Here is a 15,520-nt window from a genome sequence, read left to right on the forward strand (position 1 = left end):
TTCGAAAGATGATGAAACTGATAATGTATCAGATTTTACGTTATTACTTGTCTATATTTGGCAAGCATATATGCACTCTATTATATTGTTTTCTCTTCTGAATACCTAACTCTTGTCCTAAAGGAGCAACTCAGCATATATTTCCAGACAACTTAATACAACTGGATTTTGATGGATATTTGGATAGAAAAAATAACTTGGGAACAAAATTCTTGTCTGACAAACTTGCGGTCAACTTATTTGTTAAGTGGTAAGGTAAAAAGTCCATTGTTTCAAAGGAGAGATGATACCAGTGCAATTTCATTGGTACCCATTTTATTTTTTCTCCCACCTAGTTAAGTATGGAGAATGTATTGCACAATAAATAAATATAGAGTATGGGGTTATCTTTATTATGAAACTATAAGTATTTTGTCTGGAAAATGCACCGTGGTACAAAACAACATATAATAGTAACCATTTAAATAGTATTTAAAAGTAGTATTTCACTGGAAAATAAATGAAGTATAAGCATTTAGGTCATATCTTAATATGACAGTAAAGAGTTAAAGTGATTATCTAAAATTTACACATAATGATATGATTTTGTTTCAGTTAATTTGAAACATAAAAATATCTTTTCCAAAGGAAACAAAAACACTAATTTGAAAATATATATGCACTCCTATGTTCATTGCAGCTTTATTCACAATAGGCAAGAAAAGCAACCTAAGTGCCTATGAATAGATGAATGGATAAAGAAGACATTTTACATATATATATATATATATATATATATAATGGAATATTATTCAGCCATAAAAAGGATGAAATCTTGCCATTTGAGATTACATGGATGGACCTAATGGGTATTATGCTAAGAGAAATAAGTCAGACAGAGAAAAACAAATCTGATTTCACTTACATATGAAATCTAAAAAGTAAAACAAATATACAAACATAACAAAATAGAAACAGAGTTTACATACAGAGAACAAACTGTTGGTTGCCAGAGGGTATGGGAGGATGAATGAAACAGGTTAGGGAAATTAGGGGTACAAACTTCCAGTTTTAAAATAAATGAGTCACAAAGATCAAATGTATAGCATGGGGAACATAGTCAATAATAATGTAATATCTTTGTATGGTCACAAAGGTGATCAAAAGGTACAAACTTCCAGTTATAAGACAGGTATGAGGTATGTAATGTACAGTATGATTAATATAATTAAAACTGCTGTATGTTATATGTAAAAGTTGTTAAGAAAGTAAGTCCTCCAATGGACAGATCATCCAGACAGAAAAATAATAAGGAAACACAAGCCCTAAATGACACATTAGACCAGACAGACTTAATTGATATTTATAAGACATTCCATCTGAGAGCAGCAGAATACACTCTCTTCTCAAGTGCACATGGAATATTCTCCAGGGCAGATCACATCTTGGGTCACAATCCAAGCCTCGGTAAGTTTAAGAAAATTGAAATCGTATCAAGCATCTTTTCCAAGCATAACACTGTGAGATTAGAAATCAACTACAGGGGAAAAACTGTAAAAACCACAAACACATGGAGGCTAACAATAAGCTAGTAAATAACCAATGGATCACTGAAGAAATCAAAGAGGGACTCAAAAAAATATGTAGAAACAAATGACAATGAAAACACAATGACCCAAGACCTATGGGATGCAGCAAAAGCAGTTCTAAGAGTAAAGTTTATACTAATACAATCCCACCTCAAGAAACAAGACAGGGCTTCCCTGGTGGCACAGTGGTTGAGAGTCCGCCTGCCGATGCAGGGGACACGGGTTCGTGCCCCAGTCTGGGAAGATCCCACATGCCACGGAGCGGCTGGGCCTGTGAGCCATGGCCACTGAGCCTGCGTGTCCGGAGCCTGTGCTCCACAACGGGAGAGGCCACAACAGTAAGAGGCCCATGTACCACACACAGAAAAAAGAAACAAGACAAATCTCAAATAAATAACTAGCCTTACACCTAAAGCAACTAGAGAAAGAAGAACAAACAAAACCCAAAGTTAGTAGAAGGAAAGAAATCATAAAGATCAGAGCAGAAATAAATGATATAGAAATGAAGAAAACAACAGCAAAGATCAATGAAACTAAAAGCTGGTTCTTTGAGAAGATAAAGAAAACGGATAAACTTTTAGCCAGACTCATTAAGGAAAAAAGGGAGAGGACTCAAATCAATAAAATTACAAATGAAAAATGAGAAGTTCCAACTGACACCTCAGAAATACAAAGGATCATAAGAGACTACTACAAGCAACTATATGCCAATAAAATGGACAACCTGGAAGAAATGGACACATATCTAGGAAGGTACAAGCTTCCAAGACTGAACCAGGAAGAAACAGAAAATATGAACAGACCAATCACGAGTAATGAAATTGAAACTGTGATTAAAAATCTTCCAACAAGCAAAACTCCAGGACTAGATGGCTTCACAGGTGAATTCTATCAGACATTTAGAGAAGAGCTTACATATATCCTTCTCAAACTCTTCCAAAAATTGCAGAGAGGAACATTCTCAAGCACATTCAAGAGGTCACCATCACCCTGATATCAAAACCAGACAAAGATATAACAAAATAAGAAAATTATAGACCAATATCACTGATGAACATAGATGCAAAAATCCTCAGCAAAATACTAGCAAACAGAATCCACCAACACATTAAGGAATCATACACCATGATAAATTGGGATTTATCCCAGTGATGCAACATTTTTCAATATACACGGATCAATCAATGTGATACACGAAATCAACAAATTGAAGAGTAAAAATGATATGATCTCATTAAATACAGAAAAAGCTTTTGACCAAATTCAACACCCATTTATGAGAAAAACTCTCCAGAAAGTGCACAAACAGGGAAATTACCTCAACATAATAAAAGCCATATATGACAAAGCCAGCAGCAAACATCATTCTCAATGGTGAAAAACTGTGAAAGCATTTCCTCTAAGATGAGGAAGAGGACAAGGATGTCCACTATCATCACTATAATTCAACATAGTTTTGTAAGTTTTAGCCACAGCAATCAGAGAAAAAAAAGAAATAAAGGGAATCCAGATCAGAAAAGAAGAAGTAAAACAGTCACTGTTTGCAGATGACATGATACCATACACAAAAATTCCTAAACATGCCACCAGAAAACTACTAGAGCTGATCAATGAATTTAGTAAAGTCGCAGGATACAAAATTAATAGACAGAAATCTCTTGCATTCCTGTACACTAACAACGAAAGATCAGAAAGAGAAATTAAGGAAACAATCCCATTTACCATTGCAACAAAAACAATAAAATACCTAGGAATAAACCTATTTAAGGGGGCAAAAGACCTGTACTGAGAAAACTGTAAGATATGGACAAAAGAAATCAAAGATGACACAAACAGATGGAGAGATGTACCATGTTCTTGGACTGGAAGAATCAATATTGTGAAAATGACTATACTATCCAAAGCGATCTACAGATTCAATGCAATCCCTATCAAATTACCAATGGCATTTTTCACAGAACTAGAACAAAAAATTTCACACTTTGTATGGAAACACAAAAGACCTTGAATAGCCAAAGCAATCTTGAGAAAGAAAAATGGAGCTGGAGGAATCAGGCTCCCAGACTTCAGACTATACTACAAAGCTACAGTAATAAAGACAGTATGGTACTGGAACAAAAACAGAAACATGGATCAATGGAACAGAGTAGAAAGCCCAGAGATAAGGCCATGCACCTATGGTCACCTAATCTATGACAAAGGAGGCAAGAATATACAATGGAGAAAAGACAGCCTCTTCAATAACTGGTGCTGGGAAAACTGGACAGCTACATGTAAAAGAATGAAATTAGAACACTCCCAAACACCATACACAAAAATAAACTCAAAATGGATTAAAGACCTAAATGTAAGGGCAGACACTATAAAACTCTTAGAGGAAAACATAGGCAGAACACTCTATGACATAAATCACAGCAAGATTCTTTTTGACCCCCCTTCTAGAGAAATGGAAATAAAAACAAAAATAAAGTAATGGGACCTAATGAAACTTAAAAGCTTTGCACAGCAAAGCTTTGCACAGCAAAGGAAACCATAAACAAGACAAAAAGACAACCCTCAGAATAGGAGAAAATATTTACAGATAAAGCAACTGACAAAGGATTAGTCTCCAAAATATATAAACAGCTCATGCAGCTCAATATCAAAAAAAACAAGCAACCCTATCAAAAACTGAGCAGAAGACCTAAATAGACATTTCTCCAAAGAAGACATACATATGGCCAACAAACTCATGAAAAGCTGCTCAACGTCACTAATTATTGGACAATTGCAAATCAAAACTACAATGAGGTTTCACCTCACACTGGTCAGAATGGCTATCATCAAAAAATCTACAAACAGTAAATGCTGGAGGGGGTGTGGAGAAAAGGGAACCCTCTACACTGTTGGTGGGACTATAAATTGATACAGCCTCTATGGAGGACAGTATGGAGGTTCCTTAAAAAACTAAAAATAGAACAACCATATGACCCAGCAATCTCACTCCTGGACATATAACCAGAGGAAACCGTAATTGAAAAAGATACATGCACCCCAGTGTTCATTGAAGCACTATTCACAATAGTCAGGACATGGAAGCAACTTAAATGTCTATCAACAAAGAAATGGATAAAGAAGATGTGGTACATATATACAATGGAATATTACTCAGCCATAAGAAGGAATGAAATTGGGTCATTTGCAGAGACGTGGATGGACCTAGAGACTCAAACAGAGTGAAGTAAGTCAGAAAGAGAAAAACAAATATCGTATATTAACACATATATGTGGAATCTATAAAATGGTACAGATGAACTTATTTGCAAAGCAGAAATAGAGACACGGATGTAGAGAACAAACATATGGATACCAAGGAGGGAGGTGGGGGATGAATTGGGAGATTGGGATTGACATATATACACTACTATGTATAAAACAGACAACTAATGAGAACCTACTGTTTAGCACAGGGAACTCTACTCAGTCCTCTGTGGTGACCTAAATGGGAAGGAAATCCAAAAAAGAGGGCATATATGTATTTGTATATGTATAGCTGATTCACTTTGCTGTACAGCAGAAACTAACACAACATTGTAAAGCAACTATACTACAATAAAAATTAATTAAAAAACAAAGTCCTAAGAGTTCTCATCGCAAGGAAAATACAATTTTTCCTTTTCTTTTATTTTGTATCTAATGAGATGATGGATGTTCATTAAACTTATTGTGGTAATTATTTCCTGATGTATGTCAAACCACTATACTGTACACCTTAAACATACACACAGATATATGTCAATTATATCTCAATAAATCTAGAAGAAAAAAACACAAAATAAAAGTTCACGTTGGATTATCTAATGTATCCAGTTATGTTAGAAGGCTTAAATGTAGCTAATATTACCCATACACTGTTTAAACACTTTTAAAAATGATTTTCTTGTTATATATGAGTCTTCCTTTGGAAAAAATATTATAGCAATTATTTTATTTTTTTATACTTGAATTAAGTCACTGTTCTAAAATACAGTTATAAGTCCCTTTTACAATAATTATAGAAGTTCTATATCTTGAAGAAGGGCACGTGTTGCTTGATTCACCTGAGATACTCAAGGTCTGCCCTCATGGGCACATACACCTCAGGATCTTGGCTATCCTCCAACTTGGGCAATTACTCTCTGCCTCCTTTTGTTCTTACTGCCATCTCAGTTAATGCTCTTTTTAAAGCTTTCCATTCTTCCCTGCAATGTTGTACTGCCTTTAGAATTGCCCTATAGTGTTCCTTTGTTTAATCTTTAAAATATCCATTGGTTAACTTTTGCTTCCAATATGAGGGTGTAAAGACATCTTTTAAGATAAAGGTTTTCATTGCTGCATATCTAAAGATGATTTGGGAAACAGACTGTGTTAAACAACTTTCGGTTCCCACTTCTAGCCTACCAGTAAATGGAAGGGTATAAAGCTAATTTTAATGACAATTCTGAATTAAATTTGTAATTTTCTTTTTTATTATTAACTACTTCATACTTTTATTAAACAATAAAATCTCTAGTCTATTTCTCTGTCAAATCTTTTAGAAATAGAGGTCATAAAATGCACTTGTGAGCATCATGTTGGAAATGGAAAAAAAAGCCTAAAAGATGCTTATTTTTCTAGAGAAGAGTGGACAATTAAAGTGAAATGTAGGGAGAACAGATGTCTGACATAATAAAAATCTGGCTATAAGGCTCCATAAAACTCTATCAACTATTTTGAAATGCATATGGTAATCTGAGTCTAAGATTAATTAAACAAATTCTGATTGGTTATATTGAAAATATAAGGGATTATTTAAAATTTGAACAGGTAAACTTTCATGATTGAAAAAAGTAAATATGTCTTTAATTTTTTTACACTATTAATACACAGCATACTTTGAAAGCTGATGTTGGTAAAACAAGTAACAATTCATCTATGAATTAAGCTGAGCAGAATAAATAACAGTAGAGTCTAATATGCATTATTTTCAGACACTGAGGTATTCTGGGCCATTTTATTTTTTAAAATAACTCAAAAGCAAAAATACATTTAGGGATGATGCACTCTTTTGCCTGCCTTAAGCTATGAAGAACAAAAAAGCCTTTTTCAAATAAACTTGGAGAAAAACTGAAACTGTCACATACAGCAGGACGTTCCAAAGAAGGACAAGTACCAGATATGGTAAATCTGGGTTCTGTTTCTTGGTGATTCTGTTTCACCTTGTTTATGCTAGCACTGCGTCAGACTCATTTTCATGTTTGCAAGATGGCTATTAGCAGAACCTAGGGCAACTGGCTCTTTTTCATATCTAGTGTGAAAGAAAGGAAACTTCTTCAGTAGCAATAAGATGAAAGATTTTTTTTTTTTTTCATTTGTATCAGGCCAGTATAAGACATGTACCTACCTTTAATTAGTAACATTTACCTTGGGAATACCCTGTTCTATGTCCTGATTCAACTTGGCCTGTTTCTACTTTAATTATAGACAAGTGCGATTGTGTACACTGGACTGGAGGATGAGTTTAGCTTGCTATGATATACAAGGTCTCTGTAGCGTAAGAGTGGCCAATTGAACAAAACAGAGATTATTTTAAAAAGTAGGAGAAAATAAATTTCAATTTAGCAAGTGACAGCATCTACTACAGAGGGAGTTTTATTTTTTATATTAAAGAAAACACTGAATAAAGTGACTCAGGTGGAAATAAACAGATTCCATAAATTTCTGGCATTTGAAAATACTTGCAATATGTTGTCAGGGATATTTAAATTTTTACTATGTACTCAATAAATATATTTTTACTATTTAATATGTGTTGGGAATTCATAGATAATGGCCATTAATGATAACATCTGAGCACAAGTAGTCTAGAGGAGCAGTAGAAAATGTACACAACAGAGTAATATGGTATTTACTACACCAATCTGGGATCCAAACCTTCTATAAACTCACTGCAGTGAGTGTACTCGAGTAACTTTGTGACTCTGTTCCAGTTGGCTATCCTTGGTGATGTAGTTAGTTAGTCATCCTGGGTGAATCATCCACCTGGATAACACCACCAATTTACCCCATTACCTCACAGCATGGCCTGATGGCCTAGATTTGGGGATCTGCTTCAGGACATTTACTCAGAAAAACTGGATTTGAAACTAAGCCTTTGTGTGCTTAAACTTTTTTTTTTTTTAAGTGTATCAAATCATGCTGGCTAGAAAAGGAAATGAAGCCTACGCGCATTAAAATAAAAGATTTGCAAAGACAAGCCACAATACAAGACAGTTAATTCTGATGATATTTGTTTTCCTAGCTCTAGTTTTTCCTGAGCCCAACCTCATTACTGTCATTGAATTCCTCAAGCCACATTAATAACATTTTATTAAATTAACCTTTTTGCTTAAACTGTCTTGAGTCCTGCTTCTCTAACTTCTGATGGATTGATTCCCAAATAATATAGGCCACGTGTGCAAATAATTATTTTTATATTTGTGACGCACTTCAGGCATCTCACATGATGCAATATTAGGTGTCAAAGTTAATTTAAGCTACACTTTGGGGGCAATCGGTACCCTCCCTGCTCAGGTAATTTCAATCCAGCAGTATGCATCTATGAATTAATTACAAAGCCACACTCAGGGAAGGCTATACTCAGGGAAGTACAGACAGTTCCTGACTTACGATTCTTCGATTTACAATTTTTCCATTTATGATGGTACAAAATTTTAAGCATTCAGTAGAAATTATACTTCAAATTTTGAATTTTGATCTTTTCCTGTGCTAGCAATATGCCCTACAATGCTCTCTCATTGATGCTAGGCAGCCACAGCTTCCAGTCAGCCCCACAATCAGCAGGGTAAACAACTGATACACTTACAATCACTCTTTACCCAGACAAACATTCTGTTTTTCACTTAGAGTACAGTATTCAATAAATTACATGAGATATTCAGTACTTATTATTAAAAAAAGGCTTTGTGTTAGATGATTTTGCTCAGCTGTTGGCTAATGTAAATGTTCTGAGCAAGTTTAACGGAGGCTAGGGTAAGCTGGGATACTTGGTAGGTTAAGTGTATTAAATGCACTTTCGACTTACAATATTTTCAGGATGTTACCGCATTCTAAGTTGAGGAACAGCTGTAATTACTAGGTCTCCTTCAGCTATTTGTGTCATATAACTTTGCCAAAGTCCAAAGGAAGATAAAAGTGGACTTCAAAACTCATCTGGCTCTACTGTTTGGGATTTAAAAAAAGTGGACCTATATTTAAATATAGAGTGTATTTTTCCAAGTTTTTATTGCTCCTTGAGGTAGTTATTAGCACAGCTAATAGAATATTTATAGCTCCTTGTCCTATCCATACAGTAGTATTTCACTTTCTGGCCCCCCTACATGTGATTAGGTATACTGACTAGTTCTGGCTAAGGGGTTGTAGCTAAATGTGACATGCTTACTTCTGGGCTGAGCATCCCCCCAACTTTGGTTTGAGCACAAGCAATACTGGAGATTGTGGTGGCCCCATAAACATGTGTCCCTGAGATAATGTGCTGAGCTGAGAGCTAATTGATTAGAATTAAGTAACTGAATCTTTCACTTGACTGTGAAAATTTAGGAAACATTTTTAATAACTAAAAAGTCACCATATTTTACGACATTTTTCCACAGTTTTAAAAGACAAGCAGTGTTTTCATCTCTAGATAACAGCTTGCAACACAGATGTACACATTAGTTTACACCTGTATAATGTTTTAAAGTCACATTACTGGAGACATTCAGCCAAAATCCCTGTGTGTGTTTTGAAAAAGTTTTCTCTCTGATTGATGTGAACAATTGATTTTTGTTTAAATGTATTTAACATTTGAGAAGCTATCCATCAATGAAAGAAATAGCACAATAAAAAGATCAGTCCTCTGAGCCTCATGTAGGAAGGGGAAAAATACACCCGATTGTGGGAAATTTCAGTGAGTGAGAATAAATTAAGTAAAGTTCATCTTCCATCTGGGCTTTTTTGTCAGTATTTTATGCCATCTTGGATGGAAAGGAGAGAAGGAAATTCACACTATTATGCAGTTGTTATTTGTTAAATACTATCTGCAGTAATGCAATTAAGATTTCCTGCTTAAGAGTATTTGATATATTATTAATTATAAGGAATCTAGAATTAGTTATATTAAATTTGCAGAAAGAATATGCTTACTGACTCTTCAGATGTAGTCCAAATATAATTTAAAAATTGTAGTAAACATTGGCTTTCATTACTGATTTGTTAAAAACACATATAAAATTACATTTACTCCTTTTTCAAATATTATAAATATTTTCCCTATCTCTTATGTTCTTTGAAGTTAAAACCATCCTACTGTGACCTTTTTAGTATTCTGTAATTTGATTCGCTTGCCATGCCCAACTTTTCCTGTTTACCACCCCAGAAATTTAAGATTGGAACAGACAACCAGTCAAAATGTAGAATACTGAAAAGGTCAAAATAGTTGGATTTATTGTACAACTTTTCCAGGGCAAGAAGGAATATTTACATTTTGAAATATGCTCCAAATGACAAAGTGTCAAAAGAATAAAAGTGGGCAAGATTATATTCAGCTTATGATAACAAAAATAAAAGGCAAAGAGACCCAAAAAGGTGTTATAATTAGTAGTAATCTCTGTGTTTATTATTTTGGATGTTAAAAAAAAAGGCCTCTTATCAATATGCCAAAAGCAACCTTGAAATTTGAGAAGAAAAAGACAAAAGAAAACTGCCTTAATTTCATAATTTTCTAACTGACAATTCATGGGATAATACATGTTTGCAAGGTTTGCTAGCATTAAAATGAGTGTTCTCCACTTCAACAGAAAAAAATGAATAAATAAGATAGAGCTGGGCAGTCCATTAATGCATCTATTTTAAAGTGGGAAAATCATTATATAATTAATATACGTATAACTAGCCAAGTTTTATGACAAGGATTTACAGCATTTTGTATTTTTGCTCAAGCGACATGAATTTGCTTTCTATGAGCATCGTTAAAAATATATTTAATTTGCATGAGTGCATTTTATGTGCTTTCAAACCATAGAAGCTCAGCATAGGCTATCACAATCTAGCATTTCATGGAGGAAGTTCATTCATCCTCTTATGCAGTAAGCATGTTTTTAGTGCCTAATACCAATATGTTCCCATCACTATTTGATTGTTTTGCAAAGAAATGGTGGCAACTAAGATGACTTTAGTCTTGTTAAGCCATAAGCCAAGTTAAAAAAGGTAAAATAGAGGCATACACTCATAAAAAGTAGCCATATATATATAGATATATTCACCAGCTGGGAATTATATATAATACATATATATCATCAGAGCATGTTTGGTTTTTGAAGGCTATGGATTTGTGGTTAGAACTTGTAAAAGAAGAAACCGCATTAGCAAAAGCATAGTGAGAATATGTGAGGAGTTTCAAATTCAAATGTAAACAATAGGAATTGAAAATAGTGTAAATTGTCTTCAGAAGGTATATTGGACTTGAACATAAATGGTTTTCAACATTAACCTCTGAATTAAAAAAAAAAAAGCATAGTCATTGGGAATGATTATTAAAAAGAGAATCCTATAATAGAGCATTATCAGCCACTAGAGGAAGCCAGGATGTTTCATTACCTGAAACACAGGGACATGATTAAATATAGGTCATACTCTTGTGGTTCATGCTCAATGGGTAGAATGAAATGCAAATAGCAATCTGAGTTCTATTACTGAAACACAACTTGAAGGTGAGAAGTTTGTAGGAGACATGCTGTCCTATAAATAGAAAATTTTTAGAAAATGACACATTGATTTTTACAAAATCTTCAAGATGCAATTGCCTTTACTAAACATAAGGCTACCATGGGAAGGCAAAGAGCAGAGATAAGAAGATAATGCAACAAAGCCATAATCTCTGTGGGCATAACATCTTCATTGCATGTATAAAACAGGAACAAATAGTGAGGGCAATTAAATTTAATGCATGAGAAAAAAATTAAGAAAATGTTCTAGAATGCACAGGAAGTGTATCAGATCAAAAATTGAGATACAGTAACAGATAGAAGGCAATTTATCTGAAACCAACTTGTGAATGATTAAGTGTTCCAATAAAGAAAATAGAATTAGAATAAGGCAATGATCAAAAGCAAAATAAAAGAAATATATTTGAGACATAAGAAGGCAAGCAATAGCTATAAGACAAACAAACAAACAAAAATCACATACAAAAGCAAATCTGGAGTTTCAGAATGCACTGGACAGTGAAAAAAATAAATGTAAAATATTTTTGAAACATTTAGAAAGGTGTTGAAGCATGGAGAAGAGAAATTCACACAACAGGCCCAAAATAAAATAGATCTCAGTTGAGAATTCTGAGGAGAAAATTTCCAACATGCTATTCCCAGTGGAATTTTTAAATAATTGATAAGGGTAATAAATAGTAAATATATAACCAAAAACTTACTGTCTATTAAATATGAAAGAGTTTTTCCAAATCACTAATAAGCTGTTTAACCTAAAGATCTTGATATTGAAAAAGTTGGTAGTTAAAAAAAAAAGAAAAAAAACTACCCTGCAGAAATAAAGCAACTATAATTGTTAATTGCAATTATATTTTTTCATGAGTATTCCCACTATTAGAATGCATAGTTTTTATGATAGGGACTAAAGTTTTTTTTTTTTTAATTCCAAATTTTTAAACAAAGTATCCCTAGAAAACATGTTGTAGATGCTTAAAAATGTAGGTAAGTGAGATGCAATGGAAAAATAAATGCTGATGTTATAGGTTAATAATTCTTAAACCATTTTGACAAAAATGAATAAAAAGGACAAATAAATAATGGACATTTGCAGTTCAGAAAATTATAGACTATTCTTCACACTAAAAATTCAAGAAAGAAGAGCAAGAACACCAAATTCATATCTTTAAAGGGATACAAGGAACTACTTCGTCATAGTTTGGTGGAAAATAATTTAAAACATTTTGTTAAAAACAATGACTAGAAAATTGGCAAAGGTTACCAACACATAGTTTATATAAGAGAAAGTACAATTGCTTAATAGGCATATGATATGTTTAAACTATTGAGAGAAATAATTGCAGATTAAAACAAGATACATAAAGATAATCACCCAAGTATGATGAGGTGTGTCTACCAGAAGCAATGATGAAAAACAGAAACTGAGAGAGGCAGACATAATACTTGTCAAGGAATAATGTACAAAATAACCTAGATCCCACAAATTATTCTCTTGGTTCAAAATCTAATTTCACTCGAAAGCATTTCAAGTTCCTTGATATTTACTGCTATTATTAAAATCCATACTAACCCGTAACCTTGTAATATATAAATTCTCCATAAACTGAGAAAATTCTAAGTAAAAATTCTTTTTACAAACAAGAAGAGCTAAAAAGTGATACATACACATGAAAAAAATTATCAACTGCATTAATAACAATGCATACCAATCAGTCTTGGACATTAATCTCCTACTCTTTACTGGGAATATATTCTGCAAAGGCCCACCTTAAGTTCATGGGGTTAATAGCAGGAAAGCACAAAAGCAAAGCTTTTGTGAAGATTAATGGAAAAGAAACAGGTAAAAATACCTGCCACTGTGGAAGGAGTCATCCACCCCTCCCTCTCTGAACTCAGGCTGACATTACAATTTAAGGAAAGCCTGTAACCAATGCTGCTTTTCCTCCAGGTGCTAAAGCTGATGTCCTGACTTGAGGAATTGCTTGATACAGTTATATACACACACACACCAAAAACCAAACAACAACAAAAACTATCTTTTGAGTGCATGAGGCTTTTTTCCCCATAGAATGAATCCTTACACTACTCCTTGAACTCATCTAGAAAGAGACAGACAAATGCTTTAGCCATTTCTCTGTACTGTGGCCAGAGTCGCCAATGCCTATTGAGGAATATAATGTCCCAGACTCAAAATAAGAAAGTTTCTGAGGAGTAAAAGGTAATTCTTCAAAAGACAATGAAGAAATATTAGGTGCAGATGTGTCTACATGTATTTACTTTGTAATGAGAAAATAATTTTTATTTCACATTTATTTTACAAAGATAAAACATGAAAATATATTGCAAAAGCACGGGAGAAGATCTTAAAAAAATGGAGATATACGCTATGTTCATGGAAAGGAGAAGTTAATAGTGTAGAGTAAAATTCTCTCCAAATTGATCTATGGTTTTAAAGAAATTTTAAAGTGTGTATGAACTCAGAAAGGGCTGAGAATAAGAAAAACCCTCTGAAAAAGAACAATAAGGAGTGAGGATTCTATCTATAAGATATCAGGGTCCATGAAAATTGATATTGGCTTTTCTGAAATGATGTAGACTGAAAGATCAATGAAATAGAATAGTGAGCCCAGAAACAGATACCTGTATAGAAGACATAACAGACCCGGCAAGCCAGATCAGAGAGACAGATTTACAGTAAGTAGAGGTAAAATATAATTATCTATATGAACAAACGAAATGGGTCATTTACTTCACATCATTCCAGGGAAATGAACAATTTCCAGGGAATTAAATGTTAAAAACAAAACTTCAAAATTTAAATTAAATAAAATGATGACTTCCTGGCAGCATATAAGTTTTTGAATGACATAGCAACACGGTTTACTCTAAAAATTCATAAGTTTGCTTAAATAAAAAGTAATCAAAGACTCATTCAGATAATTAAAATAAGATTTTGACCTGGGATAAAAATATTATAATTGAAGTTAAAAATTAAATGAAGTTAACAATAGGTAACACAACTGAAAAGACAATTAAAAATCTTGAAGATAAGACAAATAAAATATGGACATAAGTATGAAGAGGCAGAAAGAGTGTGAGCAGAGGCAAAGTAAATCCAAAGACTAAGTAAACATAAGAACCCAAATAGGATAAATGCAAAGAAAACTATTCTCAAACATATCATAGTGAAACTATTTAAAACTAAAACCAAAGAGTAACATTTTAGGGCAAAAAACAAAGTTATTACTTGCAAAGGAACTAAAATTAGAGTGATAACGGACTTCACAGAAAAAAAAAAAAAGAGGCCCAAGTAAAATGAAATATCTTGGAGTGCTAAAAGCAAACAATTGACAACCTTGAATTCTGTAGCTGTCATAAATACCTTTTAAGAATAAAGGTGGGGCTTCCCTGATGGCGCAGTGGTTGAGAGTCCGCCATGGGCGCTGAGCCTGCGCGTCCGGAGCCTGTGCTCCGCAACGGGAGAGGCCACAACAGTGAGAGGCCCGTGTACTGCAAAAAAAAAAAAAAAAAAAAAAAAGAATAAAGGTGAAACCACCAACAATGGTAAAGTCACGCTCAGACTTTACCACGCTCACCCCCAGGCCCGTCTACAATGTTATCAGCCCTCAGGATGGAAGGCAGTGTCTTTTGATAAGTTATCTAGCTTAGATATGACAGAACTATTGCTAATGTATAAAACACTTCATTGTATAAGCTTCCGTGGTACAGATGAACCAGAATGAATGTGTATCTTCTCAGAAGCACTCCTTCAATATTCTGTTGGATCATTCTGTTAATGTAACTTGGGATACAACTCTTCATGTTACTACAAACCTCTCTGTCTCATTCAGTCCTATTTTTTTTTTCTCCATAGGAAATAAAGGACTACATTAGGTATAAAGGTGTACAATGTATTCTTATACTGTGACTTCGTCTTTAACAAGACTTTTACACTACCCACAACAATGTATTCATGTGCACTTGCAAAAGGAAATCTTGGACTGCAAATGTTACCAGAAGAAATCCAGCTTTGTCTACAAGGTGACTGTAACTCAGAACTAAACGTGGGCTTTATAATATGGTGTGGAGTGAAGAACAAGTTGTATGTTACTAACAGCCCTTTGAACTTAACAAAAACTCGTAATACATTTGGAAATGGATTGCATCATGCCTGAACATAAGCACTGCTGAACA

The 15,520-nt window shown here is 33.7% G+C and overlaps 1 long non-coding RNA gene across 1 annotated transcript in view; it reads right to left on the reverse strand.

Moving 5' to 3' along the window:
* The window catches only part of LOC125961244 (uncharacterized), a 122,400-nt gene extending 107,538 nt beyond the window's left edge, over nucleotides 1–14,862 (reverse strand). Inside the window, exon 1 of the long non-coding RNA XR_007471674.1 lies at nucleotides 14,709–14,862. This is a non-coding gene — a long non-coding RNA (uncharacterized LOC125961244). The remainder of the gene's footprint in view (nucleotides 1–14,708) is intronic.
* Nucleotides 14,863–15,520: the final 658 nt, after the last annotated feature.

The sequence above is a fragment of the Orcinus orca genome, chromosome 15 (assembly GCF_937001465.1).
Source record: "Orcinus orca chromosome 15, mOrcOrc1.1, whole genome shotgun sequence".
In the NCBI taxonomy this organism is placed as follows: domain Eukaryota; kingdom Metazoa; phylum Chordata; class Mammalia; order Artiodactyla; family Delphinidae; genus Orcinus; species Orcinus orca.